Source organism: Cetorhinus maximus, chromosome 12 (assembly GCF_964194155.1).
Source record: "Cetorhinus maximus chromosome 12, sCetMax3.hap1.1, whole genome shotgun sequence".
NCBI classification, from domain to species: domain Eukaryota; kingdom Metazoa; phylum Chordata; class Chondrichthyes; order Lamniformes; family Cetorhinidae; genus Cetorhinus; species Cetorhinus maximus.
The window spans coordinates 95388235-95413009 of NC_135890.1; the positions used below are offsets into that span (position 1 = coordinate 95388235).

Consider the following 24775-nt stretch of genomic DNA (forward strand, 5'->3'; position numbering starts at 1 on the left):
CCAGTGTCGGCTCTCTGCGTCCAGCGCTGACACTCCCTATACTCGGTGCTGACTCCCTGCGTCCAGCGCTGACACTCCCTATACTCGGTGCTGACTCCCTGCGTCCAGCGCGGACACTCCCTATACTCAGTGCTGACTCCCTGCGTCCAGCGCTGACACTCCCTATACTCGGTGCTGACTCCCTGCGTCCAGCGCGGACACTCCCTATACTCAGTGCTGACTCCCTGCGTCCAGCGCTGACACTCCCTATACTCGGTGCTGACTCCCTGCGTCCAGCGCGGACACTCCCTATACTCAGTGCTGACTCCCTGCGTCCAGCGCTGACACTCCCTATACTCGGTGCTGACTCCCTGCGTCCAGCGCGGACACTCCCTATACTCAGTGCTGACTCCCTGCGTCCAGCGCTGACACTGGGTTCTCTGTGTGGGAGGCGTTGCCTGACGTCAGTTGGCGGGGCCGGTTTGGTTGGCCTCGCTCACTCGGCCGAGCTCGGGTTCGCGGAGCTGAGAGGCCGGGATAGGAGCCGGAGACAAAGTTACCACAACTCGAGGTGAGTTTTCACCCAGAGCCTTTGGAAGGGGGAGCTCCCCCCACCTCCTCCCCCCCGCCCGGGGGCCGGTTCGCTGGAGGATCGGCCGCCTGGCGCTGGCGGAGGCTCTGGGACGGTGACTGCGGCAGGGCCTCAGCTCTCTGTGGCTGGGCCTGTGGGATAGGAAGCAGCTGGAAACTCCGCAATCTTGGCAGCAGTTAGTGCTCACAGCCGGGTTAATGTTTGAATGTGAACTTTGAAATTATGAGTACATAGCGAGGGCCAATCGACGGCGGGAACACCCGGACTCCATCCCCCCCCCCCCCCCCCCGCCTTTCTCTGAGTTATAAGTATCGACGGCGTTTTCCTAGTAAAGGGACCAGGTCGCGCGCTCAATATCACTTCAGGCCACCCTTTTCTCCACTTATCAATGGGCATTTGATTATTCGGATTTGATTTTCAAGTATACACTTACTGTTTCTCCCACGTCGTGTCATTTTTGCCTGTCAGATGACATGGGAATGTGCCAACTCACACAAGGGTCCTTTTACTTCAGTTCCTGTCAAGCTTCAGCTCGGTTACTTCTCAAGTGTCCACTAAATTCATAACTGTTGCACAACGGTTGTAGACTGTCTCAAAATCGAAAGCCACAAAATAAAAGATGAAGTTGCATAACAACCTACGTTGTTGAATTCTTTTGGCACTTCCAATTAAGCATGCCTTAAGTTATTCAAATCGGATTTGTTTAAAGGCGGCATAATATAATCGGTAATGAAAACGGAAAATGCTGGAAAAGCTCAGCAGGTCTGACAGCAGCTGTGGAGAGAGAAACTGCTGACATTGCGAGGCTGTATGACTCAACTTCAGAGCTATTTCAGATTTCCAGCATCCGCAGTATTTTGCTTTTATTTTTTATATAATTGGTAAGTGGAAACAAACAGCCTAGGTGACCTTCTGAACTGGCTTTGACCAGCTGGTCTTTTTCTGTTTGTCATTTTCATATGTTTATAAGGCTAGTTTTGTATTCTTTACAATTTCAGTTACTGCAAGATTTTTAAAATTCCTACAACTAGCAATTAATTCTTCACGTGCAGAGATATCGAGTTAATTGGATTGTACACAATTATATCCTTGTTTTTAAATCTCTCCACAGCCTCGCCCTTCCCTGTCTCTGTATCTCCTCCAGCCTCACAACCTTCCAAGATATATGTGCCCCTCTAATTCTAGCCTCTTGAGCATCTCTGATTTTAACCCCTTCACCATAGGTGACCATACCTTCAGCTTCCTGGGCTCTGAAATTCCCTCCCTAAACCTCTCTTTCCTCCGTTAAGACTCTCCTTAAAATCTATCTCCTTGGCCAAGCTTTTGGCCATCTGCCCAAATATTGCCTTAAGTGATCCATAGTCCAGTATTGCTTCTTACTGCTCTTGTGAAATGCCTCTGGGCATTTTATTATGTTAAGGAACTATATATGTACAAGTTTCTGTTATAATCAGTATAAAGTTTATCACGGTTACGAATAAAATCACAATTCTGGAAAAAAAGTGTTAAGTTCTAAGTATAAAATTTTGATTGAAATTCTAAGTTTTAAAAACGAGAACAAAACAGAGACAATTGTAGTGCGTGTGGCAAATTGGATTATTCTCATGGAATTCCTAAATCGGTGGGTACTAGAGCTGCCAAGTTGAAGGGAGACAGTTCCTTTGAGGGGGACCAATGGAAACAAGTCTTCAATTTACACTGCCTTCGTTCATATCCTAGTAAGCTGGAATTAGCTTGGGTTTGGAACATATAGCTGTCATCTTTCCTAAGATGGTAAAAGGCGTGGGAGAATATCTAGATCAGCAACCTTTTATAAACAGGAAATACTGGCAATACTTATTTCATATAGCATCTGTGGAGAGAGTAGTATTTTGGTCTGTGATCTTTTTGTCAGAACCAGAAGAGAATTCAATTAGCAATACATTGGAACTATCTGGTCTAGTTATTGATAAGCTTGGAATCTCTGTAAATAGGGAAGAAACACCTAAGGGGAAAGAAACTAGCTATCGACATGTGCGGCATCAAGTCAGGAATTGAAAGAGGAAAACACTTGCATTTATATGGTGCCTTTCATAAACCCTGGATGTCTCAAAGTCCATTACAGTCCATGAAGGGCAACTGGAGTAGCTATTTAATGTAGGAATTGATTTAAAAATTCATAATGAGTAACAAATGTATTTGCTAAGAATGATTTCAATCCACTGGAAATGCATTGGGAAATCTATAAAGGGTGCCGTAGAAGTGAAAACATGATGATGTACATCATGTTGTGTTAAGGGCTGGGGGAGAGTGGCAGGAAGAAGAAATAGAAATGTTAAATAAAGTGGCCAGTGATCGACTAAGAAAATTAAAGGAAGACAAGAAATCATGCCCAAGTGAACTTCTTATGAGGATATTTAAAGAAGGTGCTGCTGAAAGCAGTCATATATCTTTAGGGAATTATGAAAAACAGGAATACTACCCAAGGTTTGAACAGTACCCAATACCAAACTTTAAAAGGGGGCATGAGGATGAAATAGAACAACAGGCCATTGAGTCTAATATTGCTTGTGGATAAAGTATTAAAAGGCATATTAAAAGAGGTGATAGTGGAACACTTACATTTATGCTGATTTCCTCATAACTATATGTGGGAACTTGGTCCTGGCTAACAAATTTTCTTAATTTCTTTGTGGAAATGATGGTTTTTGTTGACATGAGAAATTCTGTATTATTACATATTGGCAAAGTTTTTGTGACTGTGCCGCACACAACTATTCCAAAAGATAGGAATACATGAGATAGGAGCTAAGCTTCTGCTTTCACTGGTTTCATCTCAGTTCAAAGGTTAGTTAGCATGGCAAGAGGTCCCTAGCAGGTGCCAAAGGGATCTGTCCCACTGCTGTCGTCGTTCACAACAAGTAGCACAATGGCAAGAGGTCCCTAGCAGGTGCCAAAAGGATCTGTCCCACTGCTGTCATCGTTCACAACAAGTAGCACATGGAGACAGAAACAAAGCTGATTAAGTTTGTAGATGACATCAAAAGGGGAAAAGAATGTTCCAGAAAATATGGTAGAGGTAAACTCAGTTGCTGTAAAAAGCAAAGGTAGAAATAGTAGGGGCATTGGTCACAATACTTCAATCTTCATTGGAGAGCAAAGGAGCCCTGAAGTGTTCCTAATGTTATACCACTATTCAAGAAAGGGATAAATTGGAAAACTACAGGCCTGTCTGCTTAACAACACTGGTGAGAAGAATATTGAAAATCCTTATAAGCAACAAAATTAACTTTCATTTGGGAAACCATGGATTAATCAAAGAGAGCTAAGGTGATATGCCAAAAATACAAGTTATGTGTGACTAACTTGATTAAGTTCTATGAGGTAACAGGGAAGGTTAATCAAAGTAAGTAGCAGATCTGTATATTGACTTCAGAATCCATTCAATAAAGTCTCTCATATGAAGCATGTTAAGATGGAAGCCTGTGGAATTAAGGGGAAAGTGGCAGTAAGGGTACAAAACTGGCTTTGTGACAGGAAGTGGTGAATGGATGGTTTTCAGAATTTGCGGTGGTTTGCAAGGTGTTCTCCAAGAATCAGTTATAGGTCCACTATCTTTTCAGTTTTTATAAATGACTTAGATTCAGGTTTTGGGAGCAACATTATAAAGTTTGCTGATGATATACTACTTTGCAGTATTATAGATAGTGGTGAGTTTAGTTATAGACTTCAGGATAACAAAATGGACAGAAGCATGGAGGTTAGAGTTTAATAAGTATTGTAGCGATGCATTATTTGAGGACTAATGTGGAAAGGTAGTATGCTATAAGTGGCACAACTTTGAAAAGTGTAGATGAGCAGTGAGACCTTGGTGACTATACACACAAATCCTTAAAAGGCAGCAGGGCAAGTAAGGCGGTTACAAAAGCAAAAGGGTTACTTGGGTTTATGGATAGAGGCATAGACTATGAAACAAAGAGATTATGCTAGAACTTTATAAATCACTGATTAGGCCTTAGTTGGAGTATTGTGGACAATTCTGGGTGTCAAACTTTGGGAAAGATGTAAAGGGTACAGAGGGGAATTTACCAGAATGTGACTCGGAATAAGAGACTTCAGTTATGGGATGAGGTTAGTCAAATTAAGACTGCTCTCATTGAAACAAATAAGGTTAAGAGATGACTCCTAATAGAAGTTTTGAAGATGGAGAGGTTTTGATAGAATAGATAGAGAATAGCTATTCCCTCTGAGTGGATCAAGAACCAGAAATCATACATTTAAAGTCATTTAAAGATTTGAACCGGAGATGAGAATTTTTTTATTTCTTCAGTTGTTGGGATCTGGAATGCTTTACCCGAAAAGCTGGTGGATGTTGATTCCGTTAATTTAAAAAAGGGAGTTAAACAGATACTTCAGGATGCGGAAATTACAGCGTTATGGACAAAAGTTGAGGATGTGTGATTAACCACTTGTGCTCTTTCAACGAGCCAGCACAAACACGACTGTTCAAATGGCGTCCTCCTCTGCAAATCTCTGATTCTAAGTGAAGGCAAAGAGATCTGGATAGGTTGGAAAGATGGTCTAAGTAGCAAATGACATTTTGTATAGAAAAATGCTTGCTAATTGATCTATGAAGGGTAATAAAAGTCTGCTGTGTACACATTTGCATGCTCTGTCTTGCTTCTGTGTTCTCAAACATATATACAGAATATTGCAGGCTATTTTAAATTTTAACATAGTTTATTTAGGAAATAGAGCTGAAATAGAATAGAAATATAAATAATTTAAATACTTGCCTAAATTGAGGATGTTTTTGTGAAATTCTCTACTTTTCAAACTAATTTGATAAGGAACATATATCATTTAATTATTACTTCCACGAAAAAATGATTTACTTTAAAACACATTGTAAGGATCAAGAAACATCCTGTGGGGTCTGTTACAGTATAGTACAATAAAGAGTATTATCCACACTACATTGTAGCTGGACATATTCATCAAACAAGTTATATTTTAAACTATCATATGCTTGTGTTTAATTTAAAATTTAATATATCCTAGAAGTAATTTCCACAAACAGACTAAGGCATGAAGCATATCTAAACATAAATTAGAATGAGAAGTACAGTGCACATCATCAGCAAAGAGATTGCACTGTGAATAGATTTTTGTTTTCAACTTGTTACAGGCAGTTTCCCATTGTCAGTAATCCAGTCTCAAGCAACAATGCAATAGGGGAGCGATAGAACATATTGAAAGCAGGTTTGTTATGCACCATTTTCTATATAATAATGATGAGCATGAACAAGAGAAGATGATTTCAAAAAGGTTAGAAAAGACTCTGAAATAAAAAAACAGAAAATGCTAGAAAAACCCAGGTCTGGCAGCATCTGTAGAGAGAGAAACAGAGCTAACATTCAAGTCCAATATGACTCTTCTTCGGAAAAGACTGTATTAAATTACCAAAGCTTCTGTTATGAATCAAGCCAAAGGAGCCTCTGTTGGTTCAGGGACACTTGTGTAGGATGCCCAACTTTCTCAAGCACTGCATATGACATACTCCATATACCTGCATGACTGTCTGGAACTGTTAGATTTCCTTAGCCTGAATATAGGAAAACTATTTACCAAATAAAACTGTCAGCTGGTTGAGGTGATTGCACCTTCATCTGAGTCAGATTTTTTTATTTCATGGGATGTGAGTGTTACTGGCTGGGCCAGCATTTCTTGTCCATCCCTAATTGCCCTTGAGAAGATGGGGGTGAGTTGCCTTCTTGAACTGCTGCAGTCCATGTGATTGTAGGTACACCCATAGTGCTCTGAGGGAGGGAGTTCCAGGAATTTGACCCATCGACAGTGAAGGAATGGTGCTATAGTTCCAAGTCATGTGTGGTTTGGAGGGGACCTTGCTAGTGGTGGTATTGCTTTGCATCTGCTGCCCTTGCCCTTCTAGATGTTAGAGGTTGCAAGTTTGGAAGTTGCTGTTGAAGGAGGCTTGGTGATTTGCTGCAGTGCATCTTGTAGTTTGTACACAATGTTGCCACTATGCGTCGGTCATGAAGGGAGTGAATGTTGAAGTTGGTGGATGGGATGCCAATCAATCAATGCTTTGTCCTGGATGGTGTCCAGCTGCTTCAGTGTTGTTGGAGCTGCACTCATCTAGGCAAGCAGGCAGCATTCCATCACACTCCTGACTTGTGCCTGGTAGATGGTGGACAGGCTTTGGGGAATCGGGTGGTGATTTACTCGCCACAGAATTCCCAGCCTCTGACTTGCTCTTGTAGCCAGAGTATTTACATGGCTGGGCCAATTAAGTTTCTGGTCAATGATACCACCCCCCCCCCGGCCAGGATGTTGATGGTGGGGGAATTCAGTGATGTTAATGCCACTGAATGTCATGGGGAGACGGTTAGATTCTCTCTTGTTGGAATAGTCATTGCTAGGCATTTGTGTGGTGCGAATGTTACTTGCCACTTATCAGCCCGAGCCTGAATGTTGTCTAGGTCTTGTTGCATGTGGGTACAGACTACTTTGGTATCTGAGGAGTTGTGAATGGTGCTGAACACTGCAATCATCAGCAAATATCCTGCTTCTGACCTTAAGTTGGAGGGAAGGTCATTGATGAAGCAGCTGAAGTTGGTTGAACCTCAGACACTACTCTGAGGAACGCCTGCAGATATCCTGGAGATGAGATGATTCGCCTCTAACGACCACAACCATCTGCCTTTTGCTAGGTGTTACTCCAACCAGTGGAGAGTTTACTCCATGATTCCCATTTTATTTCAATTTTGCTAGGGCTCCTTGATACCATACTTGGTAAAATGCAGCCTTGATGTCAAGGGCCGTCACTCTTAACGTCACCTCTTGAGTTCAGCTCTTTTATTCATGTTTGGACCAAGGCTGTAATGAGGTCTGGGGCCATGTTCCCCCGGCAGAACAGAGTCTGAACGTCGGTGAGCAGGTTATTGTTGAGTAACTGCTACTTGATAGCACTATTAATAACACCTTCCATCACTTAGCTGATGATTGAGAGTAGACTGACAGGTGATTTCCTGGATTTGGATTTGCCCTGCTGTTTTTTCAATAGGACGTTACTGAACAATTTTCCATCTTGAATGTTGTAGCTTCAAGTCCCACCCCAGAATTTAGGCATGTAATCTAGGTTGACATTTCAATGTTCTGTTGTTGGAAATGCTGACTTTTGAATGTGATGTTAAACCAGGGCCCATTTACCTGTTCAGGTAAACATAAACGATCCTTTGGCACAATTCTAAGATGAACAGGGAGTTTTGGCTATCATCCTTCACCCAACAGCACCAAAGAAAGAATGATCTGCCAAACTCATTTCATTAGCGCTAGCTGACTGCTGCATTACCTACATTAACAGTGATGGTCTACTTGGAAAGTAATTGGTTGTGGAATACTTTGAGAAATCCTGAGGTGTGATAGTGTGCTTTCTTTTGCTATTATATGTTTTCCTTTTTATTTCCATAAACTATTTAATGTTATTTATATTTTCTGTTCTACAATTGATAGCATTATATTTGTATATTTTTCACAAACTTGTATGCTGCCTGAATGGGAATTTCTCCATAAATGTGTCTGATTATTATCAAAGTTATGATCCAGATTCATTGCATCCTAATGTGACCACAACTTGCTGAACATCACCATCTCTGTCTTGGAGTCCGTTATTCATTACGGCCGATTTTTTTTTCTCTAATCGGGAAAGCTGAGTTTAGAGATTTATAGATTAACTTAGTATAACGTTTTGTTTAATATAAAATATTGTTGGAATATGTTTGTTGTTAAAAGCCTCTTAATGGGAATATAATACGAGCAAACAAATAAGAATTACCTAAAATGGATGTTGTGTATTTTCGCCTGGTTTTGTCTTTCTCTTTTGACAATGAATTGTGCTGTGGTGTGGTTCTACATTACCACACCCAAATGGCCGTTTGTTAGGTGTGAGCCTCAATTAAAATTGACAGTTTTACCACAGTGTGTATGTATCACAGCTGATTCTGATAACACCCATTTTCTAGTGACATATGTTGAACAGTGATTAGGAGTGGAAATGTTGGCTGAATTGTTTTTCTTTTTCCCAATCAGGGATGCTGAGGTCAGTTGCAGTCCCCCCGCCATTAACCAAGTGTGACATCAGTTAAGTCAGCCTAAAGCAGATCAAACTTGGTATGTTCTTGATCTGCATGGCTCAGTACAATGTCGTGGCGTATCTAGTTCATTGGTTTCAATTCGTATCCTAAGTACTGTTGAAGATTAGTGCATTGATTGTACCCATGAAAATTGTGCCAGTGGCTTTTATGCTTCCTACTGATGGCAAGTTACTCTCATTCTCCCCTAAAAATGTGTTGCTAAGAAGACTAGGTGCTGAATGCTTTTCCAATGTTCTGGGTAGAAACAAAAGGAATTTCTTATTTGAAAAAAAATTAAAAAGAATCTTATGCCGTGCAGCTTTAACAAAGCTTTGGGAAAGTAGTTTGTTGCAGAGTGATTCAGCTTTTCCACAGTGAGATTATAATCAAATATACCAACTGTATAACTCTGATCTTGATGACATCTAGGAAAACAACTTCCCCTTGATTTTGTTTGGGTTGCAGAGGTTTGTTACAAGCTGGTAGATTTTGGATTAAAATCAGGAATTAAATCAGCCCATACTTTGTGTACATATTTTAAATATTTTATAGCACATGGAACTGACTAGAGATAACTCTGACAGTAAACTTTGTCCAATCATGTTTAAGTAAGTTGTGTTAATCTCAGTGGTTTGAAAAGTATATTTAGGGTTTCAGAATCCAGCCTAGGAAGCAGCAACCCCAGAGAAACTGTTCACTCAAGCCAACTTTGATTTTTTTTCCTCCTGGTTGTACTAGAATGAAACATTATCAAAGCAAAAGTCATGGTTACCCTGCAAATCTTGCATCTCATAAGGCCTGTCCACTCCCATGATCTTGATCGCAGATTAGGTCATCTACAACTACTTATATCTCTCACATCACCCACATCTCTCTACTGCCTTCCAATTCTACTTCTGTTTATTTCAACCATAGTAAAACAACTCTCCCAAGTTGCTTACAATTGTATATTCAAGTTGCTAACTGTCTGGCCTTTGGCCTTCAATTCACGACTTCTACAGCTGTCAATCCTGTTCCATCACCCCTTCACTTCCAACTTTGACACCTTTATACCCAGCAAAACCATTAATCTCTCCCATACCAATCACTCTCCAACTTTGCTCTTCAAATCCAAGTGATTCAAATTTAAGCTTATCTCATGTGCAACTGGTTTCACAATCCATCACCAGATCTGCTGGACACATCAAGCCTCACTCTCCTCTGTCAAAACCCTTATGCCAGGATCACACTGGAAAGCAAAGATAATCCAATTGCTTTTCCCTACATCAATCATCGCTCTATATTCTTAACTCCTACGCCCCACAAAAGTGCAAGGAACCCATGAATTATTTTGGCACCAAGATTAAAATCATCCATTTAGCATCTCTGCTGCTTCCTCCCCTTTTCTCCTTCACCACCGAGCCGAGTCAAACCTTCCACTCTCTTGCCCAGTCCTGAACCCACAAATTTCTTTAGTTTCTCTACTATTTTCCCTAAGCCCCTCTGGGAGTTCATCTTGCCCATGAGACCCATTTTCTGATTCCATGATCCCATATCTTCTAAACTGATGAACCACTCAACTTTTTCTCCTTGTCCCCAGAATGACTGACATTGTACCCGAGGAGAGAAAATTATTTTCAATCTCTCTCCATTTTAAAACTGCTGACTTCAACAAGCTCCTCAAACAACCACTCTCAATCCCTCCAACCTTTCAAACTACTGCCCAACCTCCAACCACTCTTTCCTGCCTCCAAAATCCATGTTCATCTTTCCCACAAATCCATGTATAAATCTCTCTAAACAGGTTTCCCAGCCTGTCATAGCACTGTAACATCTAGAATCGAAGTTACAAATTACACTCTCTATATAGCTGAGATTGTCCTTCTCAGCCTGTGGTTTTTGACACAACTGACCATACCAGTCCTGTCCAATGCCCCTCCAAAAGGTTCAGCTCAATGGGATTGCCCTTGCTTGGTTCCTCTTTTACCTATACAATAATAGCTGGCACACCTCCTGCAATAGCCTCTCTCTCTGACCCTGCAATGTTATTTTTGAAGTCCCTCAAGAATCCATGATCAGCTTCTACCTCTTTCTCAGTTGTATGCTACTCCTTGCTGGCATGATCTGAAAACATGGACTCAGCTTCTACATGTATGCTGACAACATCCAGATCCATCAACTTAGCCACCTTGACTTCCAGCCCTGAAAAAGTTGAAACACAAAGATCACCTACTTACAACTCCATTACACTGCACACCTACAACCCTGCCTCAGCACATCAGCTGCTGAAACTCTCATCCTTTCAGGCTCAACTATTTCATCATTTGGCCTCCTTCCTCATACAAGACAAAATAACAGTTCTAAATCAATCTTCCTCTGTTTGAGTAATGCCACTCTAGGCTTTAGGAAGTAATTTTACCTATACTGATGAGTACATGCAAACCCAATTGGCAGCAGTTTGATCTGTACCGGAACAATTGTCCTTGATGAATTGAGATTAAACTACACATCTGAGGAAGATTAGATGTTGATTAAACAACAAAAACACGAATGCATATATAAATAAACTCTTTCATGGCTTTCATTAAAAAAGTATTGTTTGATTTAAATAATCTAAATTTCTTATTCATAGCATTAATTGCATTCCCAAGTGTTCACATTAATAATATATTATAGCTTTCCACAACATAATTATTCTGAAGTATTTGCCAGCACCCAGATTTAATCCATGACAAAAAAAATCAGCTTTCTGCATTTAGTATCATCTTCATCCAAAACTTGGATTTTCTTAAAAAGCATTTTAATATCAAAATACATCAAATATTAGTCTTGGATCAAATTAGCAGAATAGGTAACTAATTCCAAGATACACTGGACATTTTTAAAATCTATTATTGTACTTTTTTTCCATATGCTTCAGCAAGGTGGAATATTGCAATATCACCCTCACTAAGCACAGATGTAAAGATGTAAAGATCACTGATACGCAATTTTAACATTCTGGTGTTAAATCACCATGACCTTAACATTGCTTTCTCCAAACCACTTACCAAATTTTTAATAAAATTTACCTTTTGGACAACAGAGCAATGTATCAAGTATTAAATTGTTTAATAATTGCTGAAATGGTTATTGCAGCAATGCCACAACCAAAGTTGAATTACATGTTTTATACTAAGTGCTAGGAAAATGAATGTGCAGCATTCTTAATATTCAAAGTGGATGTCACACCCAGGGAGAGAATAATTAATCATGCCTCATTGAAGCAGATTTCCTATCAGCCAATCAAAGAGTAACATTAACAATGCCAACCCACTGGAAGGTAGTCTTGAATAATTCAGAAAGAGATTCTACCACTTCTGAAAGCACCTCACTTTGCCCCAGATAAATCGCAGCCAAGATTAGTGAAATTGAAATTGTTGGGGAAGCCTGAATGCCTAGCAGTCAAGGCAGGAATAGAACTCAGGTTTTCTAGTCAACTGGCAAATACTAGTATTGTAATTATAAGATTGCCTGAAAATTTAATCCTTAAATCTGTGAATATTTTAGGAGAGTTCATGTGGAGGGAGCGTTTTAGAGAGGACTGGAGGGCAATGGAGTCAGAGAAGAGAGGGTAATGTTGATCTGGAAATTGAGATTACCTAGGATGAAGGTTGCCCTGTAGAGGTTAAAGAAAGAAGAGGAGCATGTGGAAAGTTGTTGGATGTGCAAAGGTGGAAGAGAACATGATTTTTAAAGGTGACGGAGAGAGTTGGAATGAGGTGAAATATTCAAAGATAATGATGCCAGAGGTGAGATTTTGCAATGAGGACCACGTGGCTACAGTTGCATTTTGGCGAGACAAAATTCAACAATAATTTCTTCTTGAAGACCACGATGAAGCTTCTGGCATTCTTGACCTCAGCAGGTAGTTTAGCCAGCTCCTGTAGAAAATTATTTTAACAATTTAGTTTAGCTGTCCCTCATGTAGGAGCTGATATAACACAACGTAGACTATAACAGAGTAATAAACTTCTTGCTGAAACAGTGTGTGATGTGATTTAATATTTTCTCTACTCACATCTTGAGTCTACCAAACCAAATTGTACTTTGAACTCCAGCACCAGATGCAGAAAGACCTTTTGCTTGCACGTGAATAGTTTGAGTCAGCATACTTTGAGTAGGTCTGCTCTGACTTGTACCACATACAGTGTAAGGTATACAGATTTCTTTCTGTACGAAAACCGTGGTTTTGAATTCTACAATGGTTTTTAATATATAATAACATGGTGACTTCAAGCATTATAGTTTCAGCTCAGGAAAATGGGTTTGAATCTGGCCTAGAATGGCGGAAAGAATATTTCCTGTCTTGCACTAAGAGTTATATGTCAAATGAGTTTGTTAGAGCTCAAAACTATTCTGAACTTTACACCAAATTGGCACTTTAAAGAAGCAGAGAAACGGCTGGTGTGGGAACTGTAAACATTTTCATTAATATTTGTTAATGCTTTCATGAGTAGGTGTTTTGTGGCAGTGTACACAGAGAAAAATTATTTTTTGGAGCAGTTTGCCAGACTAATCCTTCAGTTTTAAAAGACCATTAATACATGGTATAAATGTCCTAGAGGATAGATATCCTTAACAATGGGAATTCATACTTTTTAATGCTTTTTATCTGTTCTCCTTTCTTAATCTTTTTGAAACACCTGACTCATTTAAATCTGAATAGACCTTCCCTTCATGGTTTACCCTTCACAATCTATATTGCCTCTCTTTGATTACCTCATACTCATTCAGGTACTCAGTCACTCCATCCCTGATTATAGATTCCACTAACTGCCCTAGAACTGAAGTTAAATTGACAGGCCTGCAGTTTTCTGTTATTTCCCTCCCTCCTTTCTTCTCTTAAATAATGGAGTGCCTTTTGCGTTTTCCAATCCAAAGACAATTTCCTCACCTGTTTTAATGTCTGGGTGCAGAAACCATCAGGCCTGGGTGTTTAGCCTTGGTTACATTATTTTCTCCTATACCATTTTTAAAATTGAATCTAATAAGTTCTTTCCCTTGACTTACTTTTGACTCCCTTGTACTGCTGGTATTTTGTATTTTTCCTCTACTGTGAAAATGAATACAAAGTATTTGTTTAACAAATCTGCCATTGCTTTGTTCATTATAGTCTCACTTGCATCAGTCTTAAATGGCGTCCATTCGGCATTACCACTCTTTAATATGTTTCTGGCATCTTTTATGGCTAGGTTTGATAAACCTTAAGTTTTTTAAATTTTTTAAAAAATCTCATATTTCTTTGTATTCCTTTATGGCATTTTATAGATGTCCCTGTCTGCTGGATTTCCACTTATCTTTGCATTTGTGTAAATCTTCTCATTTAGCTTGATACTATCTCATCTCATTTCTCGACCATAGTTGCTTGACCGTTTGTCTTTTAGGGGTTTACACTGATTTTTGTATTTTGCCAACAGCTACTTTTACTACTAGTTTTACCCATTTAAAGTTCGCTCTTACTGTGGTCAGTTTATTTCTCATCCTTTCAAAATTTGTATTACTTAGATTTAAACCTGGACGTGTGACTCTTTTCCTTTCAAAAGTAGAAATTTGTTGACTTTATGACTTGAGCATTCAGCTTCTTCCAGGCTGTGAAGATTAAGATCTCCCAGTATAAAATAAGGAAAAGGCAAAATTCACCAGTGAAATCTGCATTGTACAATTTAGTATAATTTTTATCATGTCAGCCATGAAGCATGGTGGGTTTGCATTCTCATTCAGAGATACAAATGGGAACCACGTATCTGCTTTTGGGCTATTCATACCCAATTAAATATAGACCTTCAAATAGATTTTAATAGTACAGCAGTAAGTGGAGAAATTTCAGTTCTAATGTTAACTGTTTAATATTTGTGGACACAAATTATGTCCTATGTGCAGCATGACCTTTTGTATGCAATGTTTTCACTGTCAGAATTTTACCAATTGCAGGAGCTGTGTTAGAAAGTGAAATTGGAGCAAACTACGAAAATAAAATTAAAATTTAGAGGGGTAAAGACAGCCTTTAAATAAAGCAGAGAAATTGTGTGATAGTCAGTTGACTCTGACACTTGTGGTGACAAACAAAAAGTTGCAAAACGTTTTATTGAAATCTAACTTGAATAAATAAAAGTGGAGGAAAGTCATGAAGTATTTCTAAACAGAACAGCAAAATTGAAACTGCCTAGAGCAGTATTTCAATCATGTTCAAATAAATTTGAATAGATTCTTTGTAAGTGGATTGGCTTTTATGTTTTACTGTAAGAAAATGGTAAGTTCATTATGACACAGTATATTTTTCGTTCAGTTATGTAGTAAGTGAATATAACTTGCTGATTAGAATTTTACTTTCTGTTACTTCATCTGTAGTTATAGGATGCACAAAAGCAGTTACAAAATTAATTTCTACTGTCTTAGTTAAAACAAATATCCATAAATTTAACTTTTATGTGATGGGTCACTTACAATGCTCAAAGTCTTCACTTTACTGGTAACTTGAGAATCATAAATTATGCAGGAATTTTATTCATGAAAGTGTAATGCCATGTGATTTTATGCTTCACTTTGGCATTCAGTTGGACATCATTGTTATATATAATTGGGGAAAAACACATCAAATAAGATCATCTGGAAGCAGTAAGGATGCTCATTAGCTTAAATTAAAACAGTTGGTGACAAATTTCACTCGTAAAGAAATATTTTTAAAAACAAAAGCATACTCTTGAGGCTTCCTGTACTGTTCACATTTTAATGATTGTCAGTTAGCTCTGTTGTATTAAATATTCTAAAACTACTTGGAGACTGATGATCATTGCTCATTACTTGTGCTTAGGATGCACATGTAGAACTAAGCCTTCTCTTCATTGGTAAGTGACCAGGTAGACTTAAGAAGAACTGCACTCTTTAGTATTTTATTAAAGAGGTGTAGGAAATGTACCAAAGGGCCTGGATAGAGTCTAACTGGAAATATAAAACAGCATGTACAGAATGTGATTGCGTTAAACTACAGAATAAAAAGTATCCTGGATGTATCAGTTCCATTCATCGAACCACCAAAATTGTCAGAAGGCATCTAGGGTTAAAGTTGCATCTGTTAAAAGGGTTTGCGTGAGCTATTATTCCTTTTGTAAACCCAATCTCTCCCCTAAGCTGTCTCAAAGGTGTGTCCTCATTCCATTGATAGTGACAGCAACCACACCCTTTGGGTTTGTATGTTCATTAAAGAGTTTGTCTTTTTGAATTTTGTTTGACTATCATCCAAAAATTACGTAAGGCTTTGTGGCACTTTTCATATTTCAGCACCTAATTTCCATTTCGGTATTTTTTTTTCTCATTATATGCAAGAAAATACAGCTTCTGTTTACTCTAGGAAGCCTTAGGACAATGGCACAGTGCATTAAAGAAATGAAAGGTATTCTGATACTTGGTTCAAGGTTGTGCAAGAACAAATGGTAGTAGTGCCTGTTATAGCTGCAATGTTGGGTGACTTCCAAAGATATAGCAAAATCGTAATTTTTGTGCAATCAATTTTACAAAAAAAGCTTTTGCAAACAGCTGATTATGTTCAATGAAAAGATTTATCAAAGAGCTGAGTATGTTATCACTTGAAATGTGTAATAAACAAAATTATGCTGAATATGTACTTTCTCCTCAAATTATATTGACGTGTAATTTTGGAAGAGTGATTATGAAATAGGAGACTAATGTATGGGATGCTGCCTCAACAACTCTTAGGATCCTACTGCAGGAGGCAAGATTCCATTTCTCTTATTACTTTGTCAGATTTTGGCATTAGGAGTATCTAAATTCTGTTTTGCTGACATGAGGAATTGTGTAAGCTACTAATGGCATTTAGTACTCTGCATTAGTGTTAAATGTATAATTTGACATATATTTAGTTAGAAAATTTGAAATTCTCACACCATAGACTTTTTCTGTTTTTACATGATATTTCCAGATTTTTCCTATTAAAATTGCATTAATTTATTTTTAAATGAGGGTGAAAATAACTTTTTCTCCCCAGTTTTTTTGTGTTAGTGAGCTGCCAGCCTTTTTTAAAGTTTGTAGTTGGGATGTGGATAATGCTGCTAAAACATATTGCACATCCTTAGTTGCCATGAGAAAGTGGGGATAGGCCTTCTTGAAGTCAAGTGCTCATAAAGATGGTATTCCCAGAATAGTGTTAGCAACAACAACTTGTATTTAAATAGTGACTTTAATGCAATGAAACATTCCAAGGTGTTTCACAGCAGCACTAGTTAAGTATGGAATTCCAAGATTTTGTTCATTGATATTGAAGGAAAAGCAGTATATGACCAAATTAGGAATGTATGTGACTTGGAGGGAACATCACGTTCCTATGACATTGTTGCCCTTGCCCTTCTTGGTGGTAGTAGTGAAGGAGCTGTGTGGTACTATTCAAGTTACCTTGGTGAGCTGCTGCAGTGCATCTGCAGATAGAGCATATTGTCACTACTATTTGTTGGTACAGGAGGGTGTGGATATTGTCCAGTAGCCAGGGCATCGATCAGGTGTAATGCTTTGCCTTGGATGGTGTGGAGCTTGAGTGTTATTGCAATTGCACCCATTGAGATGACTGTTAGGTGTTTAATTGCACACCTGAATGAGCATGGTAGATGCTGGAGAGGCTTTGATGAATCAGGAGGTGGGCCATGTATCAGAGTGTTTTGCATCTGATCTATTCTAGTAGCCATTTTGTCCTTCGGCTGGCGCAATTCAGCTTTTGGTCAATTTTTGCATTATTGAAGGTCAAGTGAGGTAGTTGGACCTTTCTATTTTTGGAATGTTCATTACATGGCCTTTATATGGTGCTTATGTTACTTGCCACTTGTCAACCCAAGTCTGGAGGCTGGCCATGTCATTCTATCTTTACAATCTGATGAGTTGTAAATGGAGCTGAAAACTGAGGATTTTTCAGTGAATAGTCCTACAGAAGTATTGTTTGGTAAAGGTGGAATCGCAACAAGGACTGGTTTGAGACCTACTTAGCTGAGATGATATCTGTCATTGATGCAAAAAACAAAGCCTATGTAGCAGTTCTTCTTGGAGAAGAGAAGGTTGAGAGGAGTTTTGATAGAAGTGTTCAAAATCATGAGGTGTCTGGACAGAGTAGGTAGGGAGAAATTGTTCCCATTGGTTCTCAATCCTTCTACCAGAGGATACTGATTTAAGGTGATTGGCAAAAGAAGCAATGGTCACATGAGGGAAAACTTCCTTACGCAGCAAGTGATCTGGAAGTAAGGGATCTGGAATGCACTGCCTGATAATCTGGTGGAGCAGATTAAATTTTGGCTTTCAAAAGAGAATTGGATCATTACCTGAAGAGAGAAAACTTGCAGGGCTATGAGGAAAAGGCAGGAGAGTGGCACTAGGTGAATTGCCCTTGTAAAGAGCCAGCACAGGTATGCTGGGCCGAATGGCTGCCTTGAGGTCATTCAATGTTCTCTGATTCAATAATGCAAACATAGGCCCAACAACTAAAACACCACACAGCCTGAAAGTAGCTAAGACAGCCATGCAAAGGATAGGGAGATATTGTGCAAATAACCATTGGATCAACTTATGTCAAGAAATCCGTAACCTCTGTGACAATGGAAATCTACAAGCCATGTATGAAGGGATCAAGAGGGTGCCTGACCCTAACACCACTAAAGTTGCCCTCCTGAAGTCAGCAGATGGTGAAGTATTCACTGACAAAAGTAAACAAATGTCCCACTGGGCTGATAGTACTGTAAACTGTACCCCTGTGAGTTGGACATCGCCCAATCTGTCCTTGATGCTCTCCCACAACTTCCTGTCATGGATGAGTTAGATGAAGAACCATCATTGCTTGAGCTCGAGAAGACCATAGACTGCCTAGAGAACAGAAGGGCACCCAGCAAGGGTGGAATCCCAGCCAAACTGCTCAAGCATGTAAAATCCCATCCATTGCCACACCTTTATGACCTTTATGAATCCTTTGTTGGAAGGTAGGCTCTGTTCAACAGGAGATGCATGACATCAAGATCATCACACTATACATAAACAAAGAAACAAAGTCAACAGCATTGAGACTGCAACAGCCACAAGGGCATCTCCACCCTCAGCATCACAGGAAAGGCCTTTGCTACTTAAAAGACGCCATCTACTTGCAGACCAAGTGTACCCAGGAGCACAGTGCGGTTTCTGTGCTGGCAAACCTACTGTGGACGTGATCCTCTCCATACACCAGGTACAAAAGAAGTGTAAGGAAAGAGGTATACCCCTTTACCTTTTGTAGATATCATGAAGACATTCAACACCCCACCAGAGCTGCAGCTCTACAAGATTTTGGGAAAAATTGGCTGTCCACCAAAGCTGCTCAGTCTCATTTGCTCCTTCCTTCCATGCACCGCACTGTACAGTTTGATGGTCCGTTTCCAACAATTTGAGTGAAGAATAGAGTGAAATGGGCTCTGTCCTAGCCCCCCACTCTGTTTGGTGTCGTCTTCTCCAGGCTCTTGACCTTCCCCTTCCCTGCAGATATGGTAAGTTTTACAGTCAATCAAGACTGAGCGAAGACGAAAATACATCTTGTCCTGACCAGCGGACTCCTGTATGCTAACAATGCTGTACTCATCGTTTATACGAAAAATCAACTACTAAGACTCATGGGCTGCATCTGCCATGCCTTTAATTTGTTCTCCCTGACTATAGACATCATGGACAAGGTGTTGTATCTCTGTTCCTGAACATACTACATGACACCCCACTGGGAGTGGTTAGCAAATTCTGCTACCATGGGTCCACAGTGACAGACAATCTGTCCCTTCATGCAGACCTCGATACATGTGTAGGGAAAGCAGCTGCTACCTTTGTTTGACTTGCAAAATGCACATGGGGTAATACCAAGTTTATTGAGGACAAAGCTGATGGTTTATAAGACCTGTGTTCTCAGCACCTTGCTGTACGGCTGTGAAACATAGGTGACTTACAGAAAATCACAATTGTGACAGTTCCCTCAAAGGCAGAGCTCTCGTGTGCTGGCACTAGTCAAACCGGTGGCTTTGGTAGATCGTGCATGTCCACAGGATGGAAGACGGTCATGTGCCCTGGAACCTTCTGTATGGTGAGGTAACTGGAGACCATGTGGCGCCCAAGGCACCATTTGAAGTGTGACATGAAGATCCTCAACATTGACTATTGCGCCTGGGAGTCATTTGGTCAAAGACGGAAATGCTGACATCTCCTGTGGTCTGGCATGCGCTAACTTGATGATCAGTGGCAACAGCAGCATGGCACTAGGTGCCAACACCAAAAACAATAGGTCATGACTTTGCTGCTTTATGTTTGGCACTTGTGGCAGAACCTGCCTGTCAAGGATTGGCCTTCACAGACATCAGCAAAGATACACCAAGCGAAGACACCCCACCTAAATAGATTGTTTGTTGTGTGTCCATTATCTCTTGCAAATGGAAGGATGCCAACACACACAGTCCTACTCCTGACCTTAAGAGGGAGGTAAGGACTTGGTAATACAGCTGAAGTTGGTTGGACTGGACTGGAGGCACTACCTTGACAAACTTGAGGTTGTGAAGATTGCCTCTGACAACCACATTCGTCTGTGTGCGCGCGCCAAGCCTGACTGAAACCACTCGTGAATTTTCCCTTTGACCCCCATTGAACTCCATTTTGCTAGGATGACTCCTTGTCCTAAGTCAAATGCTGCCTTGATATTAAGATCAGTTACTCTTATTTCTGACATTCAATGCTCATGTTCACACCTAAGACTCTGCCAAACCAATTCTGCAACTTGATGATTTAAGGTATGTAGCTATTTTCCGGTGAGGACCTCCTTGGGGAAACTAGTTTGTTCATAAAGTTGCTCTACAAACTACAATATACTATGACTTTAGTTACTTCCTCAAAAAAAAAATTTTGTTAGACGTGACCTACCCTTTACAAATCCCAATCAGTTCAAATTTCTCTAGCTACTCAGTCACTCTTCTAAATTATAGATTCCAATAACTTCTCATAACAGATGTTACGCTAACAGGTCTATAATTTTCTGGTTTCTCTCTCACCTCTCTTAAATATAGTCTTTGATGCAGTAAGATAACCAGCCATTTGTAGCTATTGGCATCAGTGCATACTTCCAAATGAGTAAGGGAACTGAGTGCTCTGTTTATCTGCTGCTCATATATTTACTCTGCACCCAGGCAACCTGACTACCAGAGCAGCAATTGCTCTTTAAACATGCTTGTCTCAGATGAATGTTTCCTGGGTAACCTGGCCAATCTGTAGTATCCTATTAATACCAACTACCTCATACTTTTTAAGCTTCATTTACTTTGTGGACCATTGCTACACGTTTTTTTCCTTAGATGAGACACCTTCATTTTAATTTAGGAACATTTGTTGCTTTGAGTTCAACCAATGAATGTCATTTGTCATATTATAAAATAAAATTATTTTTGTATAGTTAAAGAGAGTATGTTTTTGTTTAGTTGGTTAGACTTTTTTTTCAGTTGGTTAGACAACTGTGTTGATAGAGCACATGAGTTTTTAATGTTCCACCGATCCCTTACAATTCTTTGGCATTCTGTCAGGGAAGGTCATTAATATTTATATAATCCAAGAATTATGCAGTACTGAAGGAGGCCATTCAGCCCATCATGTATTTGCCAGCTTTGAAAAAGTTATCCAATTAGCCCCAATCCCCTGCTCTTTTGGGGGGTCCTTAGTGAGGCCCTTTAATAATTGAATGGCATCACTATTGAGCTTGTACTTGGTCTTGTAATAGCTTTACAGTACAATAAATCAACCTTTTTTACTGCAGAACATTTCTCCAAAGTACACTGCAGATTTTGGCCGACGATGGCAGTATTATACTTCCAGATTTCTGGGTCAGTAGTGGCAATGGAGGCTTGAGAGCAAATGAACCATTCTTTTTACTGCAACCATGGTGTGGTTTATGATGAAAATGGAGGGCTTTTGTTCCTAAAATAAAATGTCAGTTTTCCTGGCCAGTGAAATAAAGTTTATATTGTGTATTTGTGTTGAGGTGCACTGACTGCAAAAACTAATATAAGTAAATAACACCCTTGGCAAGGTGCAAATATCTTTTAAGTATTTATGTCCTGCTCACCCCTTCTAAGTGATGTGGGGTTACAATTTGAGCTAAGCATGGACTGCAGTTTAAATAATGCTAATTGTATTCTTCTCCTTAGGCAGTCCCTCAGGATCGAGGATGACTTGCTTTCACACTGATTTGATAGGTTTTGAAATGGCTAATAAATCCATGCAAGCTGTGTAGACTCTGCCACGGATAGGTGGTGCTTGAAGGGTTGGGTAGGTGGGTTGCCTCGAGGTTTATGTGCTCTCTCCTATGCCTTGACTTCGCTTCTGCACGTTCTCAACAAAGTTTTTTGTTGTGTTCAGTACCTTCCTAATTGAGCCTTCTCCGTGTTGGTCGATCACAAGCAACAGTATCCCATGAATCAGCGAGTATGTTTGACTTCTTCAGAGATGCTTGGAGGGCATCCCTAAAGAGGTTCTGTTGTCCTCCTGGGAGTCTCCTAACTGGACTGAGTTCCATGTAGAGCAGTTGCTTCAGGAGTCAGCTGTCAGGCATATGAATGATGCCCCGCTCAGCAGAGCTGGTCTTGAGTGATTAGCGACTCAATGCTAGGCAAGTTGGCTTGGGAGAGAACGCTGCTGTTGGACCACCTTTCTCGCCAGCAAATTTGGAGGCTCTTGCGAAGGCATGACATGTTTATTGCATTGCATGTTTATTCAGTAGCAAGCTACAGCCATCTTGTTAAATAGTTGAGTGCTGCAATAGTGCTATATGCAATGGCCTGTACAACCATGTTGTACAGGCCATTGCATATAGCAGAAAAATCATATTTGCATGAACCTTCCTGCTGTAAGTGGTGAGGAATGTATATAATTTTTTTGTTTGATCTGCTGCTTTATTGAGTGTGCCACCTGTGAACTGTTTCTTGTTTATCCCAGAAAGAAATGACCTTTTATGTTATACATCATCATCTCCAGAGTGAACCATATTTATGTTCTTGAGGATCTCACTAATCAAATCAGTGTGTTAGTCACAAAGCTAGGCTAATATTCAACCAACTATAAAGAGTTGCAGATGCATTTAATGTTAGAAATATTTTTGCAGTATCCAAAATGGACCTTCAGGTGCCAAAATGTGTATTGAACAGTTTGTGAGGCAGTAGGTTTTATTTAGGTCCATTATACAATTCTTGATAGATACTGCAGTTCCATCAGACAGTAGAACCAGTGGCTAATGGTAGTGATTTTTTTTCATTTTTGAGATGTGGGCATCCCTGACGAGACCGCCAATTATTGCCCATCTTTAATTCCCCTGAGAAGGTAATTGATTGGCTTGCTCATCCACTTCGGAGGGCAGGTAAGGGTCAACCAACATGTAGGCCAAAGCAGGTAAAGATGGCAATGAAATAGTTGGATTTTTTTACAAAAATCCAGCAGCTTAATGGTGACTCTTTTTTGACAGTTTTTTTAAAAAAAAACTGAATTCAAATGATCAAACTGTTGCAATTTGAACTTGTGTTCTCTGGAGTATTACTCCAGGCCTCTAGATTACTACGGTACCATAAACAGTACTCTGCTGCTGTACTTAAATTTGTCTGGAATAAAAAACTCTGGTTCCACAGGATAAAGTGAGCTCACTATACTTAATGCATGCAGTTGTTTGTTAAAGGAAGTTTATATTTAAGAAATAAGCTTGCAATGCTGGCTGAACAGAATTGGCAGTTTATTAGACCAGTTGTAATTTTGCTATCACTGGACCATTCCCGAATGCTTCTGTGCTGCCGAGTGTTATTTGAAAAATTGTTGTGCGAGGCCTGTGTGGTTGTCTAAGTAGTATTGAATTAAATATAAACAAAATGGTGGATGCAGGTCAGGCAGCATCCGAAGAGAGAGAAACAGAGTTAATGTTTCAGGTTGATGACCTTGCATCTCTAACTTTTCCCAGTTCTGATGAAATAGCAAGGGGTTGGAGCAATGTTAGAGCAAAGGATTGGTTGGGACAAAGACAAAGGAAGGCCTGTGATAGGGTGGAAGACAGGAGAGGTTGAATGACAGAAGAGTTAGTCTTACAGGGCCAAAAGGAATGGTGATGGGGCAAGAAAAGAAACAAAAGATGTGCCTAAAGCAGGTCTGCTGCTGTCTGAAAGTAAAAATAAGACCAAAAAAAATGCAAGAAAAAGAAACAAAATTGGAGGACAGAGTTTACGGTCTAAAAATGTTGAATTTAATGTTGAACCTAGAGGGCTGTAAAGTGCCTGATTGAAAGATGTGGTGCTGTTCCTTGAGCTTAGGTTGAGCTTCATTGGAACAGTGAATAGTGCAGCAGGCCAAGGACAGATATCAGCGTGAGAGCAAGGTGAGAATTAAAATGACAGGCCAACGGAAGCTCGGAATCAGGCTTGCGGATTGAGCAGAGGCGTTACGCAAAGCAGTTTCCCAGTCTGTGTTTGGCCTCTCTACTGTAGAGGAGATCACATTGTGAGCAGAAAATACAGTGTACCAAATTGAAAAAAATACACAATCGTTGTTTCACCTGAAAGGCATGTTGGGTGGCGGAAATGGTGGAAACTGATCTGTTGAATACGGAGGCTGGTGGTGCGGAAACTGAGGACAAGGGACCTTGTTTTGGGAGGGAGGGGAATGGGTGAGAGAAGATGTTTCCTCTGTGATACCCTGATCCACTCCCCAATTACCTCCAACACCCTGTCCCTTTCCCACAGCACCTTTTCCATGCAAATACAGGAGCTATAAACCTGCCCTTTTACCTCCTGTCCCCTCATTGTCCAAGGCCCCAAACACACACTCCTTCGAAGTGAAGCAGCAATTTACCTGTACTTTCAATTTAGTATACTTTATTCACTGCTCACAATGTGATCTCTACATTGGGGAGACCAAACGCACAACGGGAGACCATTTTGCATAACCCCTCTGTTCAGTCAGCATGCATGATCCTGAGCTTCCGGTGGCCTGTCATTTTAATTCTCCACCTTGTTGTCATGCTGACATCTCTGTC

The 24775-nt window shown here is 40.0% G+C and overlaps 1 protein-coding gene across 3 annotated transcripts in view; it reads left to right on the plus strand.

The window, feature by feature from the left end:
* The first annotated feature begins 423 nt into the window (after positions 1-423).
* The window catches only part of clip1a (CAP-GLY domain containing linker protein 1a), a 169099-nt gene continuing 144747 nt past the window's right edge, over positions 424-24775 (plus strand). For 2 of the 3 annotated variants that reach the window (XM_078554133.1, XM_078554135.1), the window contains exon 1: positions 428-550. The gene's annotated coding sequence lies outside the window, so the exon portion shown is untranslated. Of the gene's footprint in view, positions 551-24775 lie in introns of all 3 variants that reach the window. The other variant, XM_078554132.1, reaches the window with a different exon arrangement.